General features: G+C 45.9%; 1 long non-coding RNA gene across 6 annotated transcripts in view; it reads left to right on the top strand.

Annotated features, from left to right (window-relative positions):
- LOC311514668 overlaps positions 1-13,094 on the top strand; it is a 79,316-nt gene extending 66,222 nt beyond the window's left edge. For 3 of the 6 annotated variants that reach the window (XR_014709908.1, XR_014709909.1, XR_014709911.1), the window contains 2 exons: positions 9,903-10,036; positions 12,451-13,094. This is a non-coding gene — a long non-coding RNA (uncharacterized lncRNA). The remainder of the gene's footprint in view (positions 1-9,902; positions 10,037-12,450) is intronic. The other 3 variants (XR_014709906.1, XR_014709907.1, XR_014709910.1) reach the window with 2 other exon arrangements.
- The last annotated feature ends 6,211 nt before the right edge of the window (positions 13,095-19,305 follow it).

The following is a 19,305-nucleotide window of genomic DNA, read 5'->3' on the forward strand; positions in this document are numbered from 1 at the left end:
TTTACACGATGGAGGCTGTGTGTGAGCAGATAAGGAGTGGTAACTTTCAAAGCAAAACAGTGTAAAAGGCACCCTACTTTGAGAACTGAGGGGACACAGCTGCTCATCAATCCAGATTGTACCCTGAGTAATGTCACACACACACTACAATACAGTCTTCAATTACACCTTAATTTATTCTTTTCCCTTATGGTGCATCTCTCATTCCATGCACAGACTGGACGGTATGTGCTGTATAAAGTTAGGATGTAAATAGGACACAGGTGCCTTATATGGCACAAAATTCTATCATCAATTATGATGGTGTAAACCTGGAGAAATCCATTGGCGTCAATGGAGTTAATGTAAACCACCGTACCTACCAGCACATCTGGCCCCTGAGTGGGCAGGGTGGTCAGTGTGTAATGAACGAGGGAATGCTGTCTAGTGAACAAAGCAATGGAGCTCCATGCCTCATTCAGTATATGCAGGATAGATAGTGTGTGATCAAAGAGGCAGAATCTCCATTCCCTGAACATTAGGGATAAAAATATTTAACTGCCTCTTCATTCACTGCACACTGTGCAGTTTGTGCGACGACATCCTGATCCGGTTGCCCACTGAAGTCATAGGAAAGCCTACCACTGAGTTCAGTGGGCTTTCAATCTGAATTTGAATAAGGCAGGAGTCTTGCAGGAGGAAAAAAAAGTGATCATGTAATTAAAGTCTACATTGTAATGCATACACACAAAGGGGCAGAATTAAACCTGGCCATTTCCTGACTTTCAAGTTCCCTGTGATGATGCCTTAACATTCTAAGAGGTTTTTTTAAACTGAATAATAGTCTTTAGGTGCATGCCAATCATTAGTATTGGGATTACATGCAGAAGGAATTTATAACCGTTGACTTGGTTTGTTCCTTTTAGGACTCTAGTTAAGGCATAAGAAAGAAGAATGGGAAAAGGCAATGCTTTGTACTTGGAATGAGACCACACCAGTGTGCACAAATGGTACCTGTGAGATTTTGAATGATTTCTGAATAACCTACAGACAGAATTTAGGAATTGATCATGAAACTCAGAGACTGGTATGAATAATTTCAGAGTTCTCCTCTGCAAATAAAAGAAGAGGAGAGATTCTGGAGCTGACACACTGCAACTGGCTCTGAGCTGGTACATTGTCAAGGAGCAATATACAACTAACTTCACCATCCCTCCCTGCCTTGGGCAGATGCAAATGAAATGTTCAGGAGATAGCGAATTTAAAAAAATAAAACGTCAAAGCCAAAACCCTCAGGCAGGGGGAAAGGTGAACAGCCGCTGTTTCCTTTTGCACAGGGATGTTTCCAGCTGTTCGATGATCTCTCTCTGATAATGCAGCTGCTGCTATTTCAATGAATGATGGCTCCTAATGAACTATTATACTTTACATGCAAACATCCTCTCAACCCCGCAGCCCACCTCAAAGCAAAAAACAAAACTATGTTAAAAGAATGATAAGGTTACAAAATCAAGCACTCAAAAGTTAAGAACAAGGGGGCCAAATAAAGAATGCACAAGAGACTTCACTCAGGAATATCCTAAATTTTGAGCACTGGAGTTTGCAAATGTAACTTTCTGTGTGTGTGTGTAATTTCCTTATTTTTTAAAAAAAAGCAAACTGCAAAAACAGACCTTGTCACGGTTCCTCCCCCACTCTGAACTCTAGGGTACAGATGTGGGGACCTGCATGAAAAACCTCCTAAGCTTATTTTTACCAGCTTAGGTCAAAACTTCCCCAAGGTACAAAATATTACCCCCGTTATCCTTGGACTGGCCGCTACCACCACCAAACTAATACTGGTTACTGGGGAAGAGCTGTTTGGACGCGTCCTTCCCCCCAAAATACTTCCCAAAACCTTGCACCCCACTTCCTGGACAAGGTTTGGTAAAAAGCCTCACCAATTTGCATAGGTGACCACAGACCCAAACCCTTGGATCTGAAAACAATGAAAAAGCATTCAGTGTTTTACAAGAAGACTTTTAATAAAAAATAGAAGTAAATAGAAATAAAGAAATCCCCCCTGTAAAATCAGGATGGTAGATATCTTACAGGGTAATTAAATTCAAAAACATAGAGAACCCCTCTAGGCAAAACCTTAAGTTACAAAAAAGATACACAGACAGAAATAGTTATTCTATTCAGCACAATTCTTTTCTCAGCCATTTAAAGAAATCATAATCTAACACATACCTAGCTAGATTACTTACTAAAAGTTCTAAGACTCCATTCCTGTTCTGTCCCCGGCCAAGACGACTACAGACAGACACAGACCCTTTGTTTCTCTCCCTCCACCCAGCTTGTGAAAGTATCTTGTCTCCTCATTGGTCATTTTGGTCAGGTGCCAGCGAGGTTACCTTTAGCTTCTTAACCCTTTACAGGTGAGAGGAGCTTTCCCCTGGCCAGGAGGGATTTCAAAGGGGTTTACCCTTCCGTTTATATTTATGACACGCCCCCCAAATCTCAGCTAGGGTGAAACACTGGCTGGGATTTCTTCCTGGAGCTCTAGGAAAACAGAGTTAATAAGACACATGCATCTCTAAATATACTACCAAGTACATAAAGACTAACAATATTTTCCACATCTCAAGGACGATTTTAACCAGTTGATTCTGGGAAACTTTCACGGGAGAGTGCATCAGCCACTTTGTTAGAAGCTCCTGAGATGTGTTGGACGTCGAAATCAAAATCTTGGAGAGCTAAACTCCACCGAAGAAGTTTTTTGTTAGTTTCCTTGACGGTGTGAAGCCACTTCAGTGCAGCATGGTCGGCTTGCAGGTGGAAACGCCGTCCCCAAACATATGGGCGTAGCTTTTCCAGAGCGTAGACAATGGCGTAACATTCTTTTTCAGTGACTGACCAGTTGCTTTCCCTCTCAGACAGTTTTTTGCTGAGAAACACTACAGGGTGGAATTCTTGATCAGGTCCTTTCTGCATTAAAACTGCTCCCACACCACGCTCGGACGCATCTGTGGTTACTAGGAACGGTTTGTCAAAGTCTGGGGCCCTTAGTACAGGGTCAGACATGAGTGTCGCTTTAAGCTTGTTAAAGGCCTTCTGACACTTTCCGGTCCACTGAACAGCATTTGGCTGTTTCTTTTTGGTTAGGTCTGTCAGTGGGGCAGCGATTTGGCTGTAGTGCGGTACAAATCGTCTGTAATAACCAGCCAAGCCTAAGAAGGATTGAACCTGTTTCTTTGACTTTGGGACAGGCCACTTTTGGATAGCATCCACTTTGGCCTGTAGGGGGCTGATAGTTCCTTGACCCACCTGGTGTCCAAGGTAAGTCACTCTGTTTAGGCCTATTTGACACTTCTTAGCCTTAACAGTTAGTCCTGCCTCCCTTATGCGCTCAAGGACTTTTTGTAGATGTTCCAGGTGGTCTGCCCAGGAATCCGAAAATATGGCCACATCGTCAAGGTAGGCGACTGCATATTCTCCTAATCCCGCTAGGAGACCATCTACAAGTCTTTGGAAAGTGGCGGGTGCATTTCGCAGCCCGAAAGGGAGTACATTAAATTCATACAGCCCGAGATGTGTGATGAAGGCTGACCTTTCCTTGGCAGATTCATCTAGCGGTACCTGCCAGTACTCCTTGGTTAAGTCCAAGGTAGAGATGAACTGGGCCCGTCCCAGTTTCTCTAATAGTTCATCTGTGCGTGGCATTGGATAGTTGTCTGGGCGAGTTACAGCATTTAGCTTACGGTAGTCCACGCAAAAACGTATTTCCCCATCTGGTTTGGGAACTAGAACCACTGGAGATGCCCATGCACTTTCAGAGGGGCGGATTACACCCATCTGTAACATATCCTGGATCTCCCGTTCTATAGCAGTTTTAGCTTGAGGAGACACCCGGTAAGGGTGGACCCTAATTGGGTGAGCATTACCTGTGTCAATGGAGTGGTATGCCCGTTCAGTCAGTCCTGGGGTGGCTGAGAACGTTGGCGCGTAGCTAGTGCACAGCTCCTGGATCTGCTGTCGCTGCATATGCCCAAGGGTCATGGAGAGGTTCACCTCTTCCACACCACCAGCCCATTTCCCTTCGTAATAGACACCTTCAGGCCACTCAGCGTCGTCTCCTCCCTGGGCTGTAAACTGACAAACCTTTAATTCTCTGGAATAAAAGGGCTTTAGAGAATTAATATGGTACACCTTAGGCTTTCGGTTGGAGGTGGGGAATGCTATGAGATAATTAACAGCTCCCAGGCGCTCCTGGACCGTGAATGGCCCTTCCCACGATGCTTCCATTTTATGGGCCTGGAGCGCCTTTAAGACCATGACCTGGTCTCCTACTTTGAAGGAACGCTCTCTGGCATGTTTATCATACCAGGCTTTTTGCTCTTTTTGAGCATCCTGTAAGTTTTCTCTAGCAAGGGCTAAAGAGGTTCGGAGGGTGTTTTGTAGGTTGGTTACAAAGTCCAGAATGTTAGTTCCTGGAGAAGGTGTAAATCCCTCCCATTGCTGCTTCACCAACTGCAATGGCCCCTTAACCTCACGGCCATATACAAGTTCAAATGGGGAAAACCCTAAACTGGGATGTGGTACAGCTCTGTAGGCAAAGAGCAACTGCTGCAATACTAGGTCCCACTCATTGGAGTGCTCATTTACGAATTTACGTATCATGGCCCCCAAAGTTCCATTAAACTTCTCCACCATGCCATTTGTTTGATGGTGGTAAGGAGTGGCAACCAAGTGATTTACCCCATGAGCTTCCCAAAGGTTTTTCATAGTTCCTGCCAGGAAATTAGTCCCTGCATCTGTGAGGATGTCGGAGGGCCAACCTACCCTGGCAAAAATGTCTGCTAGTGCCTGGCACACACTTTTAGCCCTGGTGTTGCTTAGAGCTACTGCTTCCGGCCATCGGGTGGCAAAATCCATGAAAGTCAGTATGTACTGCTTTCCTCTGGGTGTCTTTTTCGGAAAAGGACCCAGAATATCCACAGCTACTCGCTGAAATGGAACTTCAATGATGGGGAGTGGCTGGAGAGGAGCTTTGACCTGGTCTTGGGGTTTTCCCACTCTTTGGCACACCTCACAAGACTGGACATAGGTAGAAACATCCTTGCCCATTCCCTCCCAGTGGAATGACCCCCCCAAACGGTCTTTGGTCCTGTTCACCCCAGCATGGCCACTAGGGTGATCATGGGCTAAGCTCAAGAGCTTGGCCCGGTATTTAGTTGGAACTACCAACTGTCTCTGAGGATGCCAGTCTTCCTGGTGTCCCCCAGAAAGAGTTTCCTTGTATAAAAGTCCTCTTTCTACAACAAACCTGGATCGATTAGAAGAGCTGAGAGGCGGTGGGTTGCTCCGTGCCGCCGTCCACACTCTCTGGAGGCTTTCATCTGCTTCCTGTTTGGTCTGGAACTGTTCCCTTGATGCTGGAGACATCAGTTCCTCATTGGATTGGGGACATAGGCTTGGTCCCTCTGGAAGCGATATAGGGGATGGAGCTGTTTCTGTTGACTGTGAACCGCTCTCCGCTGGTGCACTATGTTGGGATTCAGGCTCCGGCTGAGCCTCTTGTGTAGGGTTATCGGCTGCTGCCAGTTCAGGTTCGGTGGGGCCCTCTGGTGTTGAGGTTGCAAGTACTGGATTCAGTGCTGGCACGGGGTCTGGTGTTGGTTGTTTGGCTGGTTCCGGTTCTGGGACTGGTTCCGTCTGGGTCTCTGGGACTGGATCCACTACTGCTGTTGCAGACATTGGCCTGGGGTCCGGGTCCATCACCTCTGACCGGGCCCTGATAGAAGTTTCCGGAACAGAGCTAGGCCTCACGGCTTGTTTAGCCTGGCTGCGGGTGACCGTTCCCACCCTCTTGGCCTGCTTCACGTGATTGGCCAAGTCTTCCCCCAACAGCATGGGGATGGGATAATCATCATAGACTGCAAAAGTCCACATTCCTGACCAGCCCTTATACTGGACAGGCAACTTGGCTGTAGGCAAATTGAAAGAGTTGGACTTGAAGGGTTGAATCGTCACTTGGATCTCTGGGTTGATTAAATTGGGGTCCACTAAGGAAGCATGGATAGCTGACACTTGTGCTCCGGTGTCCCTCCACGCGGTGACCTTCTTCCCGCCCACACTCACAGTTTCCCTCCGCTCCAAGGGTATCTGGGAGGTATCTGGGCCTGTGGACCTCTGGTGTGATTCCGGTGCAATGAACTGTAATCTGTTGGGGTTCTTGGGGCAGTTGGCCTTTACATGCCCCAGCTCGTTACATTTAAAACATCGTCCAGCTGACAGGTCACCGGGGCGAGGTGGGTTGCTGGAGAACGGGGTGGTGGGACGATAAGGGGTCTGGAGGGTTCTTTGGGAGGTAGGTGGGGCTTTGGGCGGCCCCCGGTAATAGGGTGTGGTCTGGGGTGGTCCCTTCTGGTCTCCGCTCCAACTGCGACCAGTTTTCTTCTTCTCTGCCACCTCCACCCATCTGGCTCCAATCTCTCCTGCCTCGATTACAGTTTTGGGTTTCCCATCTAGGATGTATCTTTCTATTTCCTCAGGAACACCCTCTAAGAATTGTTCCATTTGCATTAGGAAGGGCAAATTTACTGGAGATTCAACACTTGCTCCTGATATCCAGGCATCCCAATGTTTCACAATGTGGTAGGCATGTCGGGTAAATGACATGTCTGGTGTCCACCTTAGGGCTCGGAACCTCCGACGAGACTGCTCGGGTGTTATCCCCATTCTGACTCTCGCCTTGGATTTAAACAGTTCATACTTGTTCATATGTTCTTTAGGCATTTCAGCTGCCACCTCAGCTAAGGGTCCACTGAGCTGCGGCCTCAGCTCTACCATGTATTGGTCAGTAGAGATGTTGTACCCAAGGCAGGCCCTTTCGAAGTTTTCTAAGAAGGCCTCAGTATCATCACCTGCCTTGTAGGTGGGGAACTTTCTGGGATGGGAAGTGGTACCTGGAGAAGGATTGCTAGGGTTTGTTGGTATATTCTGCTGGGCCTTTATCCTCTCCATCTCCTCCACATGCTTCCTTGCCTCCATTTCCCTCTTGTGGGCAGCCTCCTGTACCTCCTTCTCCAGCCGCATGAGTTCTATCTGTCTTTCATGTTCCCTTTGTTTTTCCTCAGCCTGAAATTTGGCTAATTCCAGCTGTAGTCGAGCCGAGGATTTGGCCATTCTAACCTCTCTGTTTTTAACTAACTTTACACCCGAGGTTTAGAAATAAACAAACAAAACTTGGCTGTAAAATTTTGCTGTGCTGGAATAGAATACCTATTCTCTGATAGTGATTGTCAGCCTACAGAAAAAGACAATTCCCTTGTCTCTGCTCTGGGCCCAAATTAAAGCAAAAAACCTCCAACTACTTGGAAACCTGCTTACCCAGCCCAAAGGAAAAAAAAATCCTTTTCAAACCTGTGCTCCTTGTAAAACAAAAAAAATCAAAATCCTAAAAAAAAAAACCCTGCCACTTTTGTCTCCAGGCAAATGGGTAGAGCACACACCCCCTATTTACTTTTAGGAAGAAAAGAAAAAAAAACCTCTGGGTTGGAAGACTGTGAATTTCCCTGCAGGAGTTAAGTACCCTGCCTCCCGGCAAAGAAAACCTGCAATTCACAAGATAATCCCCTTTTGTCTCTGCTTGGCCACAAAGCAGAGAGAAACCAAGCTGCTTTCAGTTTCAAAGCTGCTTTCTGGACTTCCTAAAAATTCCTTTTTAAAATCTGTATTTCTAGTTCAAAAAATCTCAACTGGATCTCAAAATGATTTCAGGTTAATCCCACCACTGTGCCACCATGTCACGGTTCCTCCCCCACTCTGAACTCTAGGGTACAGATGTGGGGACCTGCATGAAAAACCTCCTAAGCTTATTTTTACCAGCTTAGGTCAAAACTTCCCCAAGGTACAAAATATTACCCCCGTTATCCTTGGACTGGCCGCTACCACCACCAAACTAATACTGGTTACTGGGGAAGAGCTGTTTGGACGCGTCCTTCCCCCCAAAATACTTCCCAAAACCTTGCACCCCACTTCCTGGACAAGGTTTGGTAAAAAGCCTCACCAATTTGCATAGGTGACCACAGACCCAAACCCTTGGATCTGAAAACAATGAAAAAGCATTCAGTGTTTTACAAGAAGACTTTTAATAAAAAATAGAAGTAAATAGAAATAAAGAAATCCCCCCTGTAAAATCAGGATGGTAGATATCTTACAGGGTAATTAAATTCAAAAACATAGAGAACCCCTCTAGGCAAAACCTTAAGTTACAAAAAAGATACACAGACAGAAATAGTTATTCTATTCAGCACAATTCTTTTCTCAGCCATTTAAAGAAATCATAATCTAACACATACCTAGCTAGATTACTTACTAAAAGTTCTAAGACTCCATTCCTGTTCTGTCCCCGGCCAAGACGACTACAGACAGACACAGACCCTTTGTTTCTCTCCCTCCACCCAGCTTGTGAAAGTATCTTGTCTCCTCATTGGTCATTTTGGTCAGGTGCCAGCGAGGTTACCTTTAGCTTCTTAACCCTTTACAGGTGAGAGGAGCTTTCCCCTGGCCAGGAGGGATTTCAAAGGGGTTTACCCTTCCGTTTATATTTATGACAGACCTTCTACCCTATGGAACATACATATGGGTCATCAGGAGGGTTGGGACCTTTAGATCCACAGCAGAGACCTCTACCACTTCAGCTAGAGTAACTGGTAGATGTAGTAGGTTGTTACCCTCCATGTGGACCACTCTTTAGACAGGGATGACAAACACACTATGACAGTGGGTTTTACAGAGATTTGCTGGCAACAGAGGAAAATAGAAACTCAGGACTCCTGGTTTCAATTTCACATTCCACATTAGGAGCACTTTGCTGGCATGGTGCACTGGTAGTCTTATACTGGTAAAGTGCTTCTAGCATAGTCATGGCTCTCGATATGGTGACTTTTTGGGGCAAACTCACTGATAATCTGACTGATGAGCAGTGACAATCAGGGTGCAGATACCTCAAGGGGCAAACAGGGGATATGAACCCAAAAGATTAAGCAAGTGAACCACCTGATCGTACACAATGTTAGTGTGTATCACAATATGCCAAGTAAGGTATTTTATGAAAGCTTGTAATGTTCTGAATTTGATGGTCAGTTTGAGATATGTATAAAAATTGTGGTTATAAATCTGTGTATTTAAGTATATCGCATGCTATGCTCATGACCTGTACTTCAATTTCATGTACACCTCATGGCAAGGCGGGGCACCTCCCAGGCTAATTGTTTACACAAAACCAACGTCAAGTCCAGGGTCTATCCAGGAGGAGACAATGGTGGACCATTAAAGTTAATGGGAAAATAATGAAACAACTTGAGACTGAAAAGAAAACCCTAGTCCTGGAAAAACTAAGGCCTGGCCTATACTAAGAAATTACGTTGATATAACTATGTTGCTCAGGGGTGTTAAAAATCCACACCCTTGAGCGATGCAGTTATACCCACCTAACCACCAGTGTAGATAGCACTAGGTCGACAGGAGACTTCTCTACTGTAGTGGTTTATGTGTAGACAAGCCCTAAGAAAGATGGGAATTCTCCCCATACTGAATAAGTATGAGTCACAATGACAAGATAAAAAAAAATTTAAAAACAGGCTTAGGTCTGGGATGTTTTTATCCAGAAACTGAGGGCCAGCATCTAAACAGGGTGCTGTCTGTGAAACACTGGATCTCATCTAGGACAGACGGCATGCTGGGAAACTGCTCAGAGGCAATATATATATTATATTAGAAAAAGGAATTTAGTTAATAGAGAAGTATAAAGCCTGAGGTTGCATTTTTATATTTATTTTCTGTGTAGCTTGTATGTGTTAGCTTTCCCTTATTATTTCATTTTTGAATCTATTATTTTTATATTAAATTAACCTTTTGTTTATTTTTACCCCAAGCAGGTCTGTGGTGTGTACACTGTGTGGAGTGTGTGTCCCCAGGTGAACTGATAACTTGAGGGCAGGTTTCACTCCTTTGAGGGATGACGAAACAGAGTGGAAAAGGCTGAGTTTCTGGTAGTTAAGAAATCAGGGTAGGTGGATTTGGGCAGACTTGGGCCTTTAAGGGTTGAAGGTGTTGCCCTGTGAGGAATAACTAGGCTGGTGGAAGCCAGGGTGAGATCCTGATGCTTATAGGCTGGCTAGGGCTCTGAGCCACAGCAGCACAGCATTAAGGCTTCCAATGTTACATGACAGGCAGTGAAAGAACCCCTTACTGGTTTGGGTGATCCCCAAAACATAACAGGAACATGAAGCTGAATACAAAGAACTGAAAAGTTTACTCACCCGTAATCCACACAGTAATATTTCAACATTGCCTGCCCTACAACACTTTCTATGGATGCCTCTAAATATGGACTAGGTGCTGTACTATTGTAAAAGGAAAGTATTGAATTGGAGACTTGTGGCATATGTATCCAGAGCCTTCCAAAACCATATACACATTTTTACAAATAATAAAGAAAACTCTGGAAATCACATTTGATTAGGAAGCTTTTCACATTGATGTCTATGTACAAGCATTTGTGACTGAAATCGATCACAAACCCTTGTTAACCAATTCAAAGAAGGGTCTTTGGTAAGTAACAGCTAGAATTCAAAGACTCTTACCACAGCTTCAGAAATCTTGGATTCACTCCAGAAAGTCATTTAATTGCCTCCAATACTTTGTGCAGGACATGGGTCAGCTAGGTCAGGATCCAGAAAGTAAATCTGCCATAGACATCCACATGGTAAACTACTTGGATGCTCTGTCACCTCGCATGTTGGAAAAAATACATGCTGCTCCAACACAGCATGAGACCTTTTGTCCTTCATACATGGATATACACGTCAAAACCCTTTGATGCCTCAGCACTAGGTACCTCCCAGGCATGAGTTCTCCAGGGTGGATGGTGCTCTCTCCTTAAAGAAAGGTATATAGGGGTTGCATTTGTACTAAGGAAAAAAAAGCTTTAAAGCTCACTCTTGAAGGGCACATGGAGATGAAAATATGTAATAGGAGGACATGAGAAGTAATCTATTGGCCAGGAATGAGCAAAAATATCACAGACATGGTGTGGCTACAGAGACCAAGGTCATTCTCCATCTTAAAAGGTAGAGTTTGACTACAGACTGACCAGGCAACTGCAAAACAGCAGGCTCTGGTTACTATGCTCTGCCATGTTTCAGTATCAAGATTGATGGGCCTTGTGATGTTATCATATAAAATATGACCATGTAGATCATTGTTGCTACCACTGTTATATAATTGCAACAAATCTTGAACAAAGGTTGTTAAGTAAGGTGTCTATGGAAAGATTATGATTTGTTGAATATAATTATGCTATTTGTATGCATGTATCATTTTTGTATTTGAAGTTATAAGCATTGGCTCTATACCTATATTTCAAATATGTTTGCTCCTGGGGTATGCCCACAAAGTATTTAGCCTGCACATCTTGAAGGGACTATTCAAGTTAAGTGGCCCATCAAAAGAACACTTATCACACAACCTTTGTAACCTTATCACACAACCTTTGTAAATATAATGTACGGTTTAAAAGCAAGAGTGTTTAATGATTAATTTGCCCTGAAGACTTGGGATGCATTCGCGGCCAGTACAGCTGCTGGAAAGGTCTGTTAACGTGTATGGGGATGGAGCAGAAATCCTCCAGGGACATCTCAATGAAGCTCTCCTGGAAATACTCCCAAAGCCTTTGCAAAAGGTTTCTGGGGAGAGCAGCCTTATTCCGTCCTCCATGGTAGGACACTTTCCAGACTATGTGCTGCTGGCCTGCTGTGGTAATCATTGCATAACAAAGCATGGCAGCGTATGGTCCCGGTGTTTGCTGGCATTCAAGCAACATCCGTTCTTTATCTGTGTTATGCTCAGGAGAGTGATATCATTCATGGTCACCTGGTTAAAATAGGGGAATTTTATTAAGGGGACATTCAGAGGTGGCCATTCCTGCTGGGCTGTTTGCCTATGGCTGAACAGAAATCGTCCCCGCTGTTACCCACATGAAGCGATCATCCCAGAGAATTGGCTGTGTGGGGGGGGAGGTGTGGGGTTAGTTGGGTTTGTGCTGCACGTTAACCCAAAAACTGCAGCCCCTCCTTTTAAATGGCCAACCCATTTTAAAGGGCCAACCCAACAGGTGCTTAGTATGGAAATGAGGGTGCTACTGTTTGAAACCATTCCCACATGTTAGGAAGGTTAAAGAAGCCAAAAGACTGTGGCTTACCATGTCTGCCTGCAAGCCGAATTCTGTTGCCCGCTGGCCCTGCACGTGTGATCTCTCACACCATACCAGCAGGCCCTCGATATAAGAGACAAAATGCGACCTTGTAAAGAAACCACACGTGCTAAATAATGTTAACAGCTTGGTTCACTGTGAAAGCGTCTACCCATTGTTCTCAAAATGTCTCTTTTTAAAGACTCATCTCCCTTTTTTCCATCCCACAGCTGCAAATGCTTCAGTGCTCCCCCTACCATCTCCGTCCCAGAGACTATCAAGGATTAGAAGCTGAAAAAACCGCATTTGTCATTAAATGTTCTCTGAGCTCATGCAGGCCTCCAACGCTGAAAGAGCCCAGTACAATGTATTGAGGGAGACAATGTCAGAGTCCAGGAAAGCACAAAATGAACATGAGGACAGGAGGGACGAGGGAGAGGACAGGAGGGATGAGCGAGAGGAGAGATGGGGTCAGCGTGATGAGAGGAGGCAGGATGCAATGCTGAGGCTACTGGAGAATCAAACTGATATGTTCCTGTGTATGGTTGAGGTGCAGGAAAGGCAGCAGAAGCACAGACCACCGCTGCAGCCCCTGTGTAACCAACCCCCTTCTCCTCAAGTTCCATAGCCTCCTCACCCAGACTCCCAAGAACGCAGTGGGAGGGCCTGCGGGCACCCAACCACTCCACCCCAGAGGACTGCCCAAGCAACAGAAAGCTGGCATTCAATAAGTTTTGAAGTGCAGTGGCCTTGTCCATCTATCCTCCCCTCCTCCCACACCCGACTTGGTGCTTCCCTCCTCCCACACCCCTCCCGGGCTACCTTGGCAGTTATCCCCCCATTTGTGTGATGAATTAATAAAGAATGCATGAATTTGAAACAACAATGACTTTATTGCCTCTACAAGCGATGATCAAAGCAGGGAGGGGAGGGCGGTTGGCTTACAGGGAAGTAGAGTGAACCAAGGGGGTGGTTTTCATCAAGAAACAAACAGAACTGTCACAACGTAGCCTGGCCAGTCATGAAACTGGTTTTCAAAGCTTCTCTGATGCGCACCGCACCCTGCTGTGCTCTTCTAACTGCCCTGGTGTCTGGCTGCACTTAATCAGAAGCCAGGCAATTTGCCTCAACCTCCCACCCCGCCATAAACATCTCCCCTTTACTCTCACAGATATTGTGGAGCACACAGCAAGCAGTAATAACAGTGGGAATATTGGTTTCGCTGAGGTCTAACCAAGTCAGTAAACTGCACCAGCGCGCCTTTAAACGTCCAAATGCACCTTCTACCACCATTCTGCACTTGCTCAGCCTGTAGTTGAACAGCTCCTGACTACTGTCAAGGATGCCTGTGTACGACTTCATGAGCCATGGCATTAAGGGGTAGGCTGGGTCTCCAAGGATAACTATAGGCATTTCAACATCCCCAGTGATTATTTTCTGGTCTGGAAAGTAAGTCCCTTGCTGCAGCTGTTCACACAGACCAGAGTTCCTGAAGACGCAAGCATCATGTGCCTTTCCCGGCCATCCAACGTTGATGTTGGTGAAATGTCCCTTGTGATCCACCAGCGCTTGCAACGCTATTGAAAAGTATCCCTTTCGGTTTATGTACTGTCTGCCTTGGTGGTCCAGTCCCAAGATAGGGATATGCTTTCCGTCTATCGCCCCACCACAGTTAGGGAATCCCATTGCAGCAAAGCCATCCACTATGACCTGCACATTTCCCAGAGTCACTACCCTTGATAGCAGCAACTCAGTGATCATGTTGGCTACTTGCATCACAGTAGCCCCCACAGTAGATTTGCCCACTCCAAATTGATTCCCAACTGACCGGTAGCTGTCTGGCATTGCAAGCTTCCACAGGGCTATTGCCACTCACTTCTCAACTGTGAGGGCGTTTCTCATCTTGGTATGCTTGCGCTTCAGGGCAGGGGAAAGCAAGTCACAAAGTTCCATGAAAGTGCCCTTACCCATGCAAAAGGTTTGCAGCTACCGGGAATCATCCCAGACCTCTAACACTATGCAGTCCCACCGGTCTGTACTTGTTTCCCTGGCCCAGAATCAGCGTTCCACGGCATGAGCCTGCCCCATTGCCACCAGGATGGTCAAATTGCCAGGGTCTTTGCTTTGAGAGAACTCTGTGTCCATGTCCTCATCACTCTCCACACCGCACTGCCGTCGCCTCCTCGCCTGCTTTTTCAGGTTCTGGTTCTGCATATACTGCGTGATAATGCACATTATTTTAGAACGGTCACAACTGCTGCGGTGATCTGAGTGGGCTCCATGCTTGCCATGGTATGGTGTGAGCAGGAGAGCAGAGTGGTAGCTGAAGCGGTGGGTGGATGACGATGCTGACAGCAATATGGCGCCCGCACGGAAAAAGGCAAAAAACAATTGTTGGCCATTGCTTTCACGGAGGGAGGAGTAGCTTGGTAGCAGATGGTGCTGCTGGCTGGGAGAGCAGCCTGAGGCAGAATGGCCCCTTCAAGGACTGAACTCACAACCCTGGGTTTAGCAGGCCAGTGCTCAAACCACTGAGCTATCCCTCTGCCAATAGTCCAGACAGGACTGAATCTCCATTAAACAAAACTTAAAGAGAAGAATGACCTGAGTCACTCCAATTTATGTGCAGGGGCCCCTGACAGACTTTACCAAGGTCTGCCAGGAGCACCCATATCTGCCCAGGCGCCCCTGACAGACCTGACCAAGGCCGGCCAGGAGCACCCAGGAGATGACGAGGATGGCTACTAGTCGTACTGCACTATCTGCTGCCACAAGGCAATGAGCTGCTGCTGTGTAGTCATGCAGTCCCACGTCTGCCAGCGCCCAGGAGATGTACGGTGATGGTGAGCTGAGCGGGCTCCATGCTTGCTGTGGTATGGCGCCTGCATGGATAACCCATGAAAAAAGGTGCAAAACGATTGTCTGCCATTGCTTTCACAGAGGGAGGGAGGGAAGAGGGGCCTGACGACATATACCCAGGACCATGTTTTTTGCCCAATCAGGCATTGGGATCTCAACCCAGAATTCCAATGGGCAGCGGAGACTGCAGGAACTGTGGGATAGCTACCCACAGTGCAACACTCTGGAAGTCGACACTAGCCTTGGTACTGTGGACGCACTCCGCCAACTTAATGATCTTAATGGTTTTAAGTGGGGACACACACAATCGACTGTATAAAATTGCTTTCTAAAAATTTGCCTTCTGTAAATTCGGTCTAATTTCGTAGTGTAGAGATACCCTTAGAGTACTTGCTTTCAACACTGTTGGCACTTATGTAATTCACACTGTTATCACCAGATAGGTCACAGTTCAGGGCAACTACATCTGTATTCCTTCTCTGAAATCCCTCTCTCAGGCTTCTGGCTGTCACTTCTTTTGGGTAGACACCCATTTCTCTCTGCATCATGAAAGGCTGCACAACTCCCTGCCTCCACTGTGATATCCCCAGAAACAGATAGATTAACTAAGCAGGCATGCTTTGCCTTTATCCTCAGGGATAATAAATGGTGTTATTGACTACAGTTAGGTTACCACACAGCCCTTCCTAAGTGAGCACATATATTCTTAGGGTAAAAGCATTACAGAGAAAACAATAAACGAACCAACATACATGCTAATAAGTTTACCAGAGATCAACCCTCACTCCAACTATGGCTTTGGCCCATGAACAGTACTTCAAGTCCCCATCTAGGTGGGGTTTTGGAATATTTTTGGTCACAAGTTCATAACAGCTTTCATTTAGAACAAGCACTTCAGTTTTATGGGGCCTCAGTCCTTCCAATCCTTCCTTGAGGATTAGGGCCATGGAGAGCAGATATAATAGGCAAGAGGAGGCTCAGCATCCCCTGACACAACCGCCGCCGCCATCCCACTCCTGGACATCTGGGCCAAGGTGCCCCACCTCTTCCCCTCCCTGCTCCACCTCTTCCCCAAGCTCTCCACCAGCTGCTGCCCGGTAAGTCTTCCTCCTCTCCTCTCCTCCACTCCACTCCCCCGTCTCTGGAGGACCCCACCACTTGCTGTGTCCCTCCTCTCCTCTCCTCCCCTCCCCATCAGGGGCTGAGGGGTGAGAAGGGACACAGTGGGCAGGTGACCAGGCAAGAAGCAGGCAGGAGGGTCACGCGGTGAGCCAGTGACCATGTGAGCGGCAAGCAGGTGATGAGGCAAGTGGCAGACAGATGTGGGGGTCTCGCGATGGGTTGGTGACCAGGTGAGCCGCAGGCATGGTGATCAGGCAGGTGGCAAGTGTGTGGGTGGCGGGGGTGTCTCTCATTGGGATGCAGCAAGTGGAGAAGGGGTGGGGACAGGGGCAGAGCAGGAGTGGAGTGTGGGCAGGGCCATGGGCGGAAGAGGTGGGACAGGAGCTAACCTCCCCCAGGGAAAGCTTCACCTGCTGCCCATGATTAGGTCCTGTCTGTTTTCCAAATGAGAAAGAAGGCCTCACGTCAGTGTAAATTCAACAGTGTATTGTTATGTAACAAACTAGGGAACTGGTTGTAGGGCTACCATGGTCATGGAGGCCTACAAATTAATAGTATAGAAGAATTCTGTTAACTCCTCTGTCCCCAAATCCAAAAATCCTTTCTTTGTGGTGATGTTTCTCTGGTGGTGTGAGAACCTGAGTGAACCTGCCTCAGTACTCCACACTGTTTTCAGTTCCTGCAGGAGCTGCGTTTATCTTTCCCATGGAAATACATGCAGTTCCTGTTTCACAAGGATACATCAGCCATTCATTTAATACAATGGACTCCATCAATATTAAACTTAAATCAATAAGGTTTAACGTAATTCAGTAAAGTTTGTCCAGGTTAATGAAGGAAAATCATCATATCTGTGTCACACACATGTTTCAAAAATGGTTTTGCCAGAACACTGGTATCAATGCTTTTATTCTTGGAAAACGTTCCACTAGACCTTTAATGACCACAAGTCATCAGGATCTTGGTTTTAGGTATCCACCAAAATATAACAACCATTGAAGCATAGTTCCTCCTAACATGACACTGAGATATTGGGTTTAGTACTAACTTGAAGAAAAATGCATCACCTACAGAGGACCTAATTCAGGAAAGCACTTAAGTACATGTTTGACGTTAAGTACATACTTAAGTCTCACTAAAGTCAAGGGTATTTTTGCTTAAGAACCCTTCCAGAATAGGGATGCCTTTCTGAATCAGAGTGCAGCTAAATTGTCCCTGTGTGTTTCTCACTCAAAACAGGACCATACCTGCTTACTAGTGTATATGAGATTGGAGGGGATCATAGGCCAAAGTGGTTTAGCTGTGTTGACTATAATTTTCATTATGAAAACAGGCAAGAGGAAAGACAACAATCCAAATGTTCATAGATTCATACCTGATTGACCTCAAATGTTGAGTGCTGGGCAGAAGTTTGGACTGATGCTTATCTGTTCCTAAACAGTTCACCCAGTCTCAGTGCCCAACAGATGTGGGCTCACTGAAATATTTAAATTCCTTTTTGCAGAAAAACAATCAGAAATGACTGAATCAGAATTAGAGAGACAAGGTGGGACCAACTTCTGTGGGTGAGAGGACCAGAAGAAGAATTCTGTGTAAGCTTGAAAGCTTGTCTCTCTCACCCACAGAAGTTGGTCCAATAAGAGATATAACCTCACTCATCTTGTCCTTCTAAAATCCTGGGACCAACCTGGCTATAGCAACACTGTGTAGAACCAGCATTAATCATTTACAGTGGAGATTTACTTCTCCCTCCACATTATTTCGTGATCCACTTCTTTTATCATAAACCCAATAAAGTTATAAATATTGTGATACAGCAGGGCTAGAGGGCAGCAGGAGAGTGATCATATTGGGTGCTGGGAAGTATATAAGACCCAGGATGATCAGAGCCTTATTCCCTGTGGACTAAGGAGAGGTTTCTACAGGTTAATTAGAGCACCTGGAGCCAATTAAGGCTCCACCAGAGACCTAATACCCTCCCTACCCGCCCCTATGCTTCAGTCAGCCAGGAGGAGGGAAGGAGAGCTAACTGTAGTTTGGAGCTGTATTATTGTTGACTAGAGAATCAGAGGACCTGGGAAAGGGAGACCCTGCCCAAGTAGGGTAGAGGGACTCCCCCAGTACAGAGGACTGAGAGAAACCTTGCCCAAGGGGAAAGAGGGTAAGAAGCTTGTGAAGCTGAAGGAGCTGGGACCAGAGTAGGGGGCAGACCTGGGTCCCTTCCCTGCTCCCCTTCTCTCTCCCTCCAGGGTACTAGTGAAGCCCAAGACTAGGGGAAGGAGTGGTGCCTTGACCCCCACAATAATATTGGCCATTTGCCACAACATCTTCTGACTGCTTTCATCTTCATAAGCTATGTTGTAAATCAGGATTTCTCAGCCAGTGTCAAGCTCACATGGCATCTCTACTGTTCCCTTCAGTTGAATCTTGGAGAAACACAAGAGAGCCAACAGTGTGAGCAGAGCCTTAGAAATATTATGTCATCATCAGCAGCTGTTTTGTCCTGAAAAAATGAAACAAGTGGTAAGTGCAAGGTCCTCAGGTTTTTTTGCTTATCTATTATGAAAACTATAGATCCTTTTCTCTTTAGTGCGACAAGTGATATTTACAAGTAAAGAAAGATGTAGACTTATTGGAAAGAATCTGGAGGAGAGCAACAAAAATGATATAAAAAGTTGAGAAAACCTGACCTATGAGGAAGGCTGAAAAGAACAGGGTATATTTAAATTACTTCCCCCAGTTATAAAGCACCTGGTTATATGCTTCTTGTCCCTATGAAAAACCCCAAGGAACAAAAAAAGTAGTAAGAGGAGGGGGAAGGATCAGACTTATGAAAAATAAGTAATAGCTATTAGCAGTGGACAAGACCTAGCGATGGAAAAGCCATCTAATCTATCCCCTGCCAGTGCAGGATTGGTCCCTGGGGAATGTTTTATAGCACTTTTTCTACTCTAGGTTTAAATGTTCCAAGCAGTGGGGCTCTCAGTATTTTCCTGAGGTGTCTTTTCTACAATCTACTACAGCAGATCTTCTTAGGTGAAATTCCTCCATGTGCAGAGGGCCAAGAGAAGACCTAGGCATCTTCTAAAGCCATTTAAGAACTA

Source organism: Lepidochelys olivacea, assembly GCF_965140295.1.
Source record: "Lepidochelys olivacea isolate rLepOli2 genome assembly, chromosome: 1".
Lineage (NCBI taxonomy): Eukaryota > Metazoa > Chordata > Testudines > Cheloniidae > Lepidochelys > Lepidochelys olivacea.